At 44.6% G+C, this 12,819-nt stretch overlaps 1 protein-coding gene across 3 annotated transcripts in view; it reads right to left on the reverse strand.

Moving 5' to 3' along the window:
- Positions 1 to 12,819, reverse strand: part of LOC141927400 (calcium-activated potassium channel subunit beta-2) — a 155,333-nt gene that overhangs the window by 135,986 nt on the left and 6,528 nt on the right. The window lies entirely within an intron of this gene.

A 12,819-nucleotide genomic window follows, 5' to 3' on the forward strand; every position in this document is an offset into this window, starting at 1 on the left:
TTGCTTCTTTCTCTCTGCAGAATGTATAGTAATAAACCCCTTATATAAGTATATGGGTGCTATCAGGGATGCAACATGAACTTTGTTAGTTCTCATTACCCAAGGACAGGCAGATCTGTCATTTACTGTTTCAGTGCTCGCAGCATATTTGTGGGATGGTGTTAAGGGTTCATCTGGTCACAGAGAATTCATGCTATATCCTGCACAGCATGGGTTACACACAAGATGACATTTAATACAGCATCTCCCTACTGGTGGTGAGACAAAATTACCTTCCTTCATTGTCCCAGCTGGCATGGGATCAGCTGGGAATGAACACCTTAATTTTGCATTCCTTGGGGCATCAGGAAAGGAGGACCAACACTTTACCTGAATGCAAGGTGAAAATCATTGTATGGCAGTGAAGAGGAAAACTGTGAGGTTGCCCTCAAGAAACAAGGGAATATTTTTGTCACTCATTTAGGAAACAGCAGGATGAGACTCACAGATTTGCTAAATGTCTGAGTAAAGTTCCTAGAGGAGAAGCAATTAATCGGCTTTCTGGTACATGTTCTAATTTTCCATTGCTGGTTAGCGCATTGTGGTAAACTTATGGTGGTCATGACATGCTTTGTTATAGTGATCAATATCTAATTAGGCAAAATGTTAATTTGTTAATGCCTGAGGCTTTAAGCCTCACCTTCAAGCATTAGCCCCATGTGCATTACTGTTCTCTGTGACAAATCACTTGTGTTCTCGTTCTTGACCTAACAGGGTTAACTCCTATCATGACAATGCTATTAGTTCAGTTTAACCTCTTGTTTTTTCTTCGCATGAAAAGCTAAACTACTGCTGTCATTTAGTCAAGATGTGGTGCAGAACATGGTGCTCAGGCTTACTCCCTCTGCTGCAATCCCCGCAAGAAATAATGGATGGGTAGCCTTGCCCTGCTGGTTTACACAAGACTGAACAAGATGCTTTAAAAAACCCCACTTTCTGGTGATCCAGAACTGCTGCAGTTTCCTCCTGCAACACAGGGAAGTTACTGCTATCCCCTTCCCTTTCCTCCTGCCGGGAAATCTATTGCTGGTAGTACAGCAGCACCTAGAGGCCCTGGGCCGGAGATGGCAGCAGGGTGGCAGCTGTCAGGGACAGCCCCTGCCCCGAGGAGCCTGCGGCTGAGGGCACAGGGGGTAAAGAGAGGTGCTGTCAGGGTCTCAGTGAGCACCCACAAAACTGGGGCTTCAGGGAGAGAGTGCTGTTTTCCTAGTGTGACAGAGGATTTGGGATGAAACCAGAACGGACCCAACCTTCCTGCATCTTAGGACCATTCCTCCCTTCCATATTCAGACCCACCAGCTCTGGGACACCTGACAGACATACCAGAGCCGATTTGTGGGGAGGATCCTTCTGACCACTCCCATTCCCAGTAGGTAGGGAAGGGGAAAGGTCAGCCAGTTTGTAGATAGAGATATGCCTCCTTATCTTGTTAAACCAGAGGCTCCCTGTTGGCAATACCTGCACCCCCAGCCTGCATGTACCCCTCCCCCTGCTTGCTTCCCCCGCAGCCTCTGCTGCACCCCCAGCTCTTCTGCCTGCTCTGTTCTCCTGAGTGCCTCTACCACTGCTTCAACGCAGCCCCAGGAACTTCAGGTTACCCTAGAAAAAACCTGTAAACAGCTCTGCCCCATGGAAGGGATCTCTGCACGGAAGCGATCACCACCTTGTCACTGGAAAATCCCTCTCACTATAGAGCTTTTTCCAAGTAAAGGGTGGGGTGTCTGTAGATTGTCATATAATACAGTTAAAACTTCTGTGGGGGTTGGGCATGTTTTGTGATCCTGACTTGGTCAAAGAAGGGAGAATCTGCCATTGATGCTGACATGGTTAGTCATTAGAAGAAGCTCCACTCACTGCTCACTGGAGCTCAGCTGGTTGCTTCTTTCACCTGTTTTTCCAGACACCTTTTTCTGAAAGATTAAATGGTTCTTTAAGCCTGATATTTTCCTCTCATGAAACTACTTTTGTGTTCAAAGTAAGTCACTTCTCTGTCTGACTTTAGCAGTTACATAAGCTAAGAAACAAATTTGTCCTCTACAGCCTTTTGTCATTGCTATGGCTATGAACTGGCTTTGGTATTTAAACATTCATGAGAAAATATGGATGCTAGAAATAGTGCAGCAATTTAGTATAATGCTATATATGGAGGTAACAACACTTCCTCTAATTAGTCTTAATTTCCTTATTAATATAGCCATGAAGCTCAGCCTGCCTTTGGTGCCTGCCTTGCAGAAACACTTGTTTTCAGTCCGGGTTTAGGAAGAGAAGCTCTGAGCGAAGGGGTGAAATTAGGGGAAGATAAGGAGATCTGAGGAGAGTTAGGTCAGTCCAACCCTTCACAAGGGGCTGGGGCACATGACTGAGGTTTAAGATTGTTTCTGGCCAAAGAAGTCTCAGACATTTGAACAAGGGGATGAGATGGCTGTATGCTACCTGCTCTCCAAATAGAGCTGTGCTACTTCTCTGTTGGGGCAAGTGAGATAGGGATGAGTGCAAGAGAGAAACTTGGTCCATTTACTGGGAAAGCTGATGAGTACATGGAGACCTCGCCTTGCCTCTGCCTGTCACTGCTCAGGCCAATGGTGGGTTCATCCTCTAATCCTGTAGGCTGAGCCATTCCTGATTTGCACGGCTCCTGCAGCAGGGCTATGGCAAAAGCTGAGCTGACGGAAGGGCTCTGCACAGGACAGATGGGCAATATATCTGTAAACTGATATAGGTTAGAGCAGGCCAGCTTTTTGTGTTCAGACATGCTTTTTCAACCCTTTCTATTGATTTTATTTTAAGCTAGGCCTAATCCTAGCATAGATGGAACAACATCAAGGACAGAAACATCCCTTAAGACAGGGCCTCAGTTCTATGCCACGTCCTACTGGCTTTCCTTTCCACCCAAGGTTTTCCCTTTGTGGCTGGTGGCAAGTGTCATTAATGCTGTTACATTGGTGTCTAAGAGGTGCAGTTTATTTTCAAATTCCCTTTGCACAGGACCTTTGACAAATGTATAAGTACATATTAGAGGACAGTCCTGGAATAAGCAAACAGGCAATAAAGACATAATCAGAGAAAAAGGAGAACGGAACTCATCTTCACACAAGTGAGACAAGTCCCTCACTGCTGTCCTGCCACAGAGACACCTTGCTTTTTATGCTTTCCTCATAACCAGTTGATTTCTTTCACCCTATTTTTCTTTCCTTCATCTCCTGTTACCTTCAAGTTACACAAGCTGTGATTATGCTTTGTACAAAAGCTTTTGTACAATGCAGGTATTGTGGAAACTTAGTATTTTCACCGTGTCCTGCCACCATCAAGCTAGCAAGCTAATTCATCACAGCTCTCCCAGTGCCTGGCAAGCTGAAAGGTAGTGCCTTTAGATGTCAGTGCTCGTAATGGTGATTGTATTTTCACTTGCCGGTTCATAATGTGCTGGTCACCAAGGCCAAGTAAGCAGGGAACATTTCTCACTCCTGCAGCCGTTGATGAATCATTAGCCAATCTCCCTGGGTACTTTTGGCAGCTTCTTGCCACCTCCACAAAGGGCTTTTGGCCACCGATGGCTCTAGGGCAGGCTGGAGGTGGTGGGGTCACAGCATTGAGGTGTGATTACCGAAGGAGAAGGTGCAATTTGCCTTGCTCTCATGTGATGAGCTGCAACATCCTGCAGATCCACAAACTCCCCGTTCCTTAATCAAAACCTTCTATTCTAGCAGGAAGTGGTGTGTAGAGCCAAGCAGGATAGCAGGCTGAGCACAGTAATTAAAGCATGTCAGCAAACAAATTTATCATTAATATTCATGAATAAGACTCCATGCAGGTGGAATGCTTTGGAAAGAACAGGAATGTACAGGTAGGCCCGAGACTGTTCCTTGCTCTCCTGCTTCAGCAGCACCATTGGGAGCCTTCTTTCTTGCTCTTGAGAGCAGCATAATGCAGGGAAGGATTTATCTCTGTTCCCAGCTTTCAAAAGGATAAAACCGGTAGAATGAGGCTTTAGTTTCCACCTCCTGATTAGCTCCACTGCTTAAAAAAAATGAGCTCTGTGACTGGTTGTCTCTTTCTGGGAGAAGAGAGATGGTGCAATCCCATCTTCTTCTCCAACTAGCTCCCCCAAGGCACATTTTGCATTGACCAAAGTTTTCTTTACCACTGTAAGTACAGCGCCAGTACCTAGCTGGTGTCCTCAAGTAAGCATGTTTGCTACTGCAGCTGTTCTTAACCTATTGGGGAAAAAAACCCTTCTGTAATCTCCGTCTAAAATATTGGTCTAGATTGAGGATAAAGAGGGCTGCAGGAAGATATTCTTAGCAGACGAAGTTGCATAATTGCAAAAAAAGCATGTTCTGTGCAGGTCTAGGCACTGGTCTACAGAGAGACCAGGTCTGGGAGTAACTTTACTGATGCTAATGGATCAATGTGAGTATGTATGAGATCAAGACCTATGAAAATTGATAAGGGCAACTAGCCAGCTGGTGTGTGTCAGTGTAACTCTACAGAATTTGATTTGCACCAGTTGGTCAGCTACTGACCATAAGGCCAGAAGCGTACGTGTGCCACAGGGCGTGAGCTGCTGCAAAGTAGGGGCCCTACAGAGCTCCGCTCACCAGATGCTTTATGGAGTCCATTAATTGCTTAAAGAGCAGATGAGATGTCTGAACGTTTCCTTAGGAAATGCTGAAAGAAGCAGAGCAGAGCATTTGGAGCGAAGCTTCACAGGCACATCAGGGCAGCCGTGGAGGAGCAGCTGGTGGGCAGCAGGTGGGCAGGGCAACGGGAGGCAGCGGAACGGACGCTGCCTGCACACACCACTTGACATTAATTATACCTGTTGGACTTCTGCATGCTCCTTCAAAGCTTCTGTGGGAGATCAGGCATGGCACTATTTTAACTCTTTGAATTGTGTTAGACACGCTTGTCTGGAAACTATGCTAACAGGAAAATCCACAAAGCACGTCAGTTTGTTTTCCAGACTGTAGGCAATCTTGTTTGATTTTTTTAGTAGGTATTAGGTCTGATGGTCTCTCCTTATTTTCAGTGAAAGGGGCACAAGTAATAGCTGTCTTGCTCAATGTCATGAATGACTACTGAAGTCAGCGAAGTCAGCATTGGCTGCAAGAGCATTTCCCTATTGCATTAATTCTGGTGTGCAAGGTTTCATTAAATACAAGAAAACAGATGTTGACTGAGTGCTGTAAAGCCTCTCCTAACTGCAGTTATTCCTTCTTGTCCTTTATTTATAAACGGAATCCATACTAGAACTGTATGTGTAGCAATTCACTTAAAAAGTGACAGTAACTAGTATCTTTGCAAACTCACAACTAAGAATGATTTAGCCTCCAGAGAGGGAAAGGTTGTATTTCCCATTCTAAAGGTGGAGGTTTGAAGCCAAAACCTTTCCTAGGGTCTCTCCTGTTACCTGTGTACAAGCTAGGAACAGAAGTCAGATCTCCTGTACTCCAGCCCAACCCTGTAACTATAGGGCTATTCTCTAGTCTCTTATTCCTGCAAGCCATTAGTCTATAAACATGATAAATAGACTGGTAGAAGTGTTTAGCACTGAGTATTTCTAGAGTATATTCATGCCAGCCTCCCTTGGCAGCAGAAACATTACTCTTATGTCAAAGATGGGGAAAATGGGACACAGTGCTTTGTCCAAGCTTGTGGGACTGTTAGGATCAGAGTCCCACAGCTCTGGACTGTGGCCCCACATCAGTCCTATGAACTATGTTGCCTGTCAGTGCTAGCTACTGCAAATGAATTAAATAATAGTTTAGTGGAACAGGAAAATTAAGCAGTACTGACAAGGGAGACAAGATATGCTTTTCAAAGAGATTTGAAAATTGCAACAGAGAGTTGATGAGGTTTGTATTGCTGTGCGATCTAGAGATGCTAACAATGAGCTCTCTGCAGCCAGGCTGGTGGAAATATCGACCAGATGGAATAGTTCCTCCTGAAATGCATTATTACTGCAGTGCCGCTTGGAGGGGGTTATTTTGTCATGGAAGGAAAGAAACAAACCTTTCTTTCTCTGAGCTCAAAGTCTTAGGGAAACCTGTGCGCAACAACATGGTACTTAAGTTTTCCTTGACTATTTTGCAAAGAAGATAGTGTCAGAGAAGCACATGGAGACACACTGGAAGAGAGAAAGTTTATAGGTAACAACCCTACTATTACCAGTATAATGAACACATCTATACTGTGAGGCCATGTCTATGTTGTGATGGGACAAACTGCAGGAAAGATAACGTTTGAGTGTGCTGAGCCCCAGAACATGACCACTCCTGTCCCTGGCACAAGCTCTACCTTGGCTGTGGTTCAGATGTGCTGGATGGAGAAGAGACCAGCAGGCAAAGAAAGTGGCCTGTGCTGCCTCTTCAGGTCCTGTGGCTGAATGACTTTGGGGCAGTTCAACTGCATTCAAGATTTCCCCTTCCAGACAACTCTAGGGAATATCAGATGACAACAGGAAAGAGTGATCTTGACAGTAGGCTGAGAACTGCAATGAGATGACAAGTGGTAGAGGCACGGCAAGAGAGAGACGAAGGTGTGCAAACACCCACACACCAAACTTGCAAGACACAAGACAGAGAGGGAGGATTATGGATGCTGAAACTTTTTGGAATACTAGTTTCCCAAGAACGTCTATCTTTGCTATGATGCTCCCTCTCCAACTACATTATTAATGCTTTGTTATGTGAAATCTAGTTCCAGCTGACTGACATGCTGTATCAAACAAGGCACATCAGTTCACCAGGCTGACACACCAATTCATGAAGAGGAAAAAAAATACCCATTTTTGAAAACTATTTTAAAAAAACCCTATTAAACCCCACACAAACAAAAATACCAAAAAACCTGCCTCTAAGAGTCATTGCTTAAAACTGTATTACCAAAAGGCAAGGGTATGCTGCTGAGACGAAGTGGTGAGGGTCTGGATGAGGTGGAGAGGCTAATTTTATTCCCTGTCCTACTGAAGTACTGAGGACCATGAAAAGTAGCAGTGGCAGCTGCTGCTTTGTACTCGCATGTGTCTCTGTCTGCCAGTTCTGCCTGACTTAATGGGGCACCTGGAGTCCAGAAGGATCACCTCTTGGTGAATCCTCCGCAGTTCACATTAGGGAGCATGGCCTGCAGCTCTGCTCCCCTCTACAGACTGCACTGTTGCTCAGTAACGGCCCAGGCGGCGATAAATGAGCGGAATAGAGCTGCATTGCTAGTGGAGGTTTGCCTGCTCCTTTCCAAACTGAAAAAGCATGTTTTGTCGGAACGGAAGAGATTAGGGACTATTTAAAACTGTCCCAGCTTGCAAGGTTTTGGAAAACCTTTCAGCAACTTTCTCTGGTTGCAGAACGTTCTCTATCAAAGCACGCAGGCTTTCTGGTGACCTGCTCTGCCTTTAGTGCTGTTGTAATCCTGTTTTCCCTATGATGATTTATCAGCAGAGAGCAGAATAGCTCCTTGCTCTGCCTGCCTGCTACCAAAGATGTTCCTGCTGACCAGGGGAGAAGCATGGGCTCTGGGAGCCCTGGCAATGGCTCTGCTTGAGGGAACTTGGGTGGCTGATGTGGGCGTAGCATGTGGAGTTGGAGGCAGTCAGGGTACCAGAGGCTTTCTGGAAAATGAGCAGTATTTCTGGATGACTGGGCACAGTGGTGAATTTATAGGACTCTTCTGCTGCCTCAAAAAGGAGCAGCACAGAGGCGGGGCTGAGGGGCAAAGGATCAGCATTGATTAAGCTGACAGTTCTGTTAGTGTCACTGTGGACACAGCCACTTTCCTTTTCTTTGCCAGCAGCAACTTAAATAATAAGATGCAGAGGGAGAAGGAGGGAGTGTTAGCGCTGGGCTACTCACAGTGCTGTTGGCAGTATTTAGATGAGAAACTGGTGGTGTGATGGATGGCCCAGATGCAAAGATACATAGTGATCAGTGCTCTGGAAGTGCAGGCAGATTAAGTAGGACTGTGCCTGACTAGTCTGAAGGTGACTCTACCAAGAGCCAGTTGTTAGGTGCTAATTGCTTTTTGTCCCCCACAAATAATATTTGTACTGAACTCTGCTGTGGGTACAACAGTTCTTGCAAATATGTTGGCAGACGTTGCTTTCTCACTTTGGCCTAGATCTGCATGCTGTGCTGCTCACTGACTTCTAGGGTTCACAGGCAGAGAAGAGCTTGTTTGGTCCTAATCAGAGTGTGACAAGCAAAGCTGCACTTCAAGCCTTGGCAGAGCTGACTGGTCCAGTTGTCCTGTCTCCACATCCCTGGTCCTGCGCCCAGTGCCCCCACTGATCAGCCATTGTACAGGCTGGCTGAATGGCTCTCTTGTTACACCGCAGTTTGAAGATAAACTTAATTCTCAAACTCTATAGGAGTCTTTTTCCAAATTTTATCTTCTTTCTGGCAGTCAAGGATGATTTATACAGTTCTGTCTTAACCACCTCTAGCTTCATGACCTAGTGTAAGGCAGCGTGTGACTGGCTGGTCTGGGATGTACTTGCAAGCTGTTGTGAGATGGGATAGTCTTCGTCATCTTCTTAGATACCAGTGAGGGCTGGAATGATTAGAGATAATCCCCAGGTAAGGAATGTGAACCATGGTGACCGTGCCCTGTACCTGTATCAGGCCTGATGACTGAAACTAAATCTTTTACATCCACTATTTTGATCCTAAACCCCTCCTTCAGAGAATGAGGAGGGGGATGCAGAAGTAGTGTCTAGAACAGCAGCTGTACCGTGTGCATTACCACAAGCATGTGGGTCTGTACACTAAGAATTCATAAGTGTTTTTAACTGTAGTTAAGGACAGCGTCCACCAAATCTTGTATTTCACACAGTGGCTCTGAAGTCTTATGTTAGACTGCTGGACTTGGATTTAGGCTTCAATTCCTTCTGTTTTCATGGACAGATTCAGAGTAAGCGAAGTGTATTTCTGGTTTTATAAGCGTGATGTGTACTGTATATAGATAGCTGTGATGGGTAGCTCTGAAAAGAATCATTCGTATAAATACCCAGGCATCATTATTTGGATCCATATCTCCCTGGTCATTATGAAGAGGTGATCTTTTGACATCTTTCAAAACACCATGTCAAGCTATTTCCGAGGAGGTTTCTGCTTGGAAATGAGTATAAAGCTTTAGTTTTAATTTTGTAGGAGTTAAATTGCATGTTAATAACATCTCCAATACCAGACTTCACATATAGAGTATTATGGATATCTATCTAGTGTTTCCAATTAGCCGGGGGCACTGTCTTTGCTGTCTGTTTCATCCAAGGACAAAAGTAATTCGTTAGGATAGCAAATTGCCTTCCACTCTTGCAAATTAGCAGCAAAGCATCACTATAGAAATAATCCATGCTGTCTGGATTATGGCAATGAAATTGCTATAAACAAAAGCTGTTTTCTGAACTAATATTTAGAGAAGATGAGAGAGAGAGATAAATGCATGAGGGGCATTAATAAATAGATTTCAGTATTTATTTTTCTGAAAGAGGTTCTTTTTCTCCTGAAAGGGTAATGTACATCTATCTTGCAAGGAGTTTCCTTAGAGGGTTTAAATGAAGAGTGAAGCTTTAAGAACAAAGTGGAAGTGGAAGAAGAAATATACTGCCATGGGAAGCTCAAAAATGAGGCACTTGGGGTTTCAGAGAGTTATCATTAATCCCCTCCTGCCCCGAGGGCATTCCTGTGTGACCATCAAAATGACACACATGCAGCTGTCTGGCAGTTTGCCACATCTCTAGGTTTGATGGACTTTGCTCTGGGGATGGCTAAAACTCCAGCTGTTCAGAATGGCAGTTTGTTTTCCTCGACAAATGTGCTCAGATGTTTATCTGACCTATTTCAATCCACAAAAGTAGATTATAAGTCGTTTCAAATGTTTTCTCAACACCTTTTCCTTACCAGAACCTGGAAACACAAGCGGCCATCAAAATCCGAAAGCCTTTCCTTCCTGAGTGCTGCTTTACCATTAGGTCAGGATCAAAGGCTGTACCGGGGCCTGCTAAGATTGCTGTTGTACTCACGGCTTAATAAAACATGTAATAAGGTGCACTTTATTAATACAGGGAGGGGAAACCCAGGAATTTATCTATCTGGCTTGGTGATGAGACTGCAAAACTCACATATGCCTCCAGCACAACACAAAGCAGTCATTAGCTGGTTCCATGGGCCAGTACAGCTCATGCAGTTACATGGTGCCAGCATATACTTCAAATGGGTAAAAGGAGGGTGTCAGAAATATACTCCAAGAGGCAAAGTGAACTCTTCAAAGTGAGCAGGAGCTCAGTGATGGAGGTGAGGGTGTGGTGGGGGAGTATCAGCTGCAGGCTGCGGCTGGTGGCAAGGGCTCCCAGGAAGGCGGTGTGTTTCTGTGTGCACGGCTGAGTCATCAGTGCATGAAACGGTTTGGTTCTGATCAACTCATCAGCTTGGGCAATCTCTGAATCAAGGGATTTAGAACATTGAAAAACAGTTTAATAATAACTAACAAAGTATAAGCATTGATTTTGAAAATGTTGCACAGATATGATAAAAGAGCAGGTATGTGATGGATGACAGAGAACTGTATGAACCACTTGTCTGGCTTTGTTCAGTGTTGAGTAAAAGATGAGAGAGAGCGAGAAAAGGATCTCTTAATAGTACTATGAATCTTAACAATATAAGACACACTCAGACCACATAACATATTTCAGAGCCTCCCTTCCCATCCTATGCAGCTGCACACTGATACAGGGATGGTTACTGAGACAGTATCTGATGAAGACAAAATGTTTATTTTCTTTTATAAAAAAAGTGAGCCAGAAGTATGGCTTATGAATGCAAACTGTGAAAGAGGACAGATATTTCCAAACCTGCTGCCAATCCCCTTACATGGACATGATCTGACTCCTGCACATACTTGAGAGGGACCCATGACTCAACACATGAATCTGAACTGAATTGCATTCACAGATCTCAATTCATTACGACTCTTAAGCTCCAAAAATAAAAGCCTTTCAAAAAATTTATTTTAAAAAGAGACCAGGGGGTGATTTTAAAAAAATCTCTGACAAAATGGGAGCAGCTGTACATATTTCTTAGCACTGAAAGAACTAACATGCAGGTATTTTCTGACTCAGATAAATCTTAAGTTTCCCATGTGTACAACTGAGACTGTAAATCTGAAGAAAGACTGCTGCAGGAGGATGAAAGTTCCCTTGCCAGATGAGGACTTGGCTCTTCTTGCTCAAATACACACGTTTTCAAGATAATTTGCTTTGTGGTAGACAGCTCTAAATCCACGACTTTCCATCTCTTAACAAAACTCCTGAATATATTAAATGCATGTGCAATAGACAGGATTCAGGGAAAATGAAACCTGTTGTATATCTGCCAAAAATAATAGCACATCTGCAAAAAGGAATATCAAATTGGGATGTCTAATGGACTCAGGGTAGTGCTTTCAGAGTACCTGGAGTAGATGCAGCATGACCTGCACTTCCAGAACTAGGCCTGGAGCCATGGTAGATCTGTCCTCAAAACATTTGGCTATTCAGGTAGTGCACTGGAAAATACTAAACATTTTGGATCTTCAGTTGTTTAGCTGACCAACATATGTGGGTTTGAGGCTAGGGATAGCAGCAGCACGAAGTTTAGTCTGGTGAGTTGGGTAAAAACTGAAGCTGTGGTATGATGGGAAGATGTTGATGCCCTCCTGAGCTACCTGGTTTGGAGCTGGTGCCTCTGACTGTGGTGTAGCTACAGCCCAGGATAAACTTTGTCTTTGTGGTGTTCTTGTGGTATTCACTTGGCCCTCACTCAAGCATGGCACTGAAGGGCTAGTTTTGCAAGATGTAATTTACTCAGAGGTTCAAACTTTGTTTTGAATTTCCATCTGATTGAGATTTTTAAAGCACATACCTAAAATGCAAATCAAACCTTTTGTATTTCAGGTTGTACAAAATTGAGATGAAGAAAAAAATAGTAAAAAAAAAAACCCCAGCAACCAAACGGTCAGTCTGGGTTCATCGAAATTTTGTCTCCTGAGTCTGCAGAGCTGGTGGCTGAGCTGAAATCAGTGGGTAGCAGTGCTCCAACTTGAAGCAAGGCTTTGAGGATGAGAGGGTACACAGGCTACTGTCTGCATGTCCTTGGGACATGAGCAGGGAAAGTGGGGTCCTAAGTGTGTGTGAGGGGTACAGGGAAAGCAACCAGGCTTGGACAAACTAAATCCTGGCTTTATGGCTTAATCAAAGGGCAACGAAGCTGGTAAAGGGTCTGGAGCACATGTCGTATGAGAAGAGGCTGAGGGAACTGGGGTTGTTTAGTCTGAAGAAGAGGAGGAGGCTGAGGGGAGACCTCATCGCCCTCTACAGCTACCTGAAAGGAGGTTGCAGAGAGCTGGGGATGAGCCCCTTTAACCAAGTAATAAGCGATAGGACAAGAGGTAATGGCCTCAAGTTGCACCAGGGAAGGTTTAGACTAGATATTAGGAAGCATTTCTTTACAGAACGGGTTGTTAGGCATTGGAATGGGCTGCCCAGGGAGGTGGTGGAGTCCCCATCCCTGGAGGGGTTTAAGAGTAGAGTCGACATAACGCTGAGGGATATGGTGTAGTTGGGAACTGTTAATGTTGGGTTGATGGTTGGACTGGATGATCTTTAAGGTCTTTTCCAACCTAGACAATTCTGTGATTCTTTCTGCTGAGCAACGGCTTTTGAAAGGAGCTATTCCCCTCCCACTGACATCAGTGGGACCCGCTGCTGCAACTGATTTCACCCAGTGCAGGTGAGAGCAGAATTGATGGTGT

The sequence above is a fragment of the Strix aluco genome, chromosome 9 (assembly GCF_031877795.1).
Source record: "Strix aluco isolate bStrAlu1 chromosome 9, bStrAlu1.hap1, whole genome shotgun sequence".
In the NCBI taxonomy this organism is placed as follows: Eukaryota; Metazoa; Chordata; class Aves; order Strigiformes; family Strigidae; genus Strix; species Strix aluco.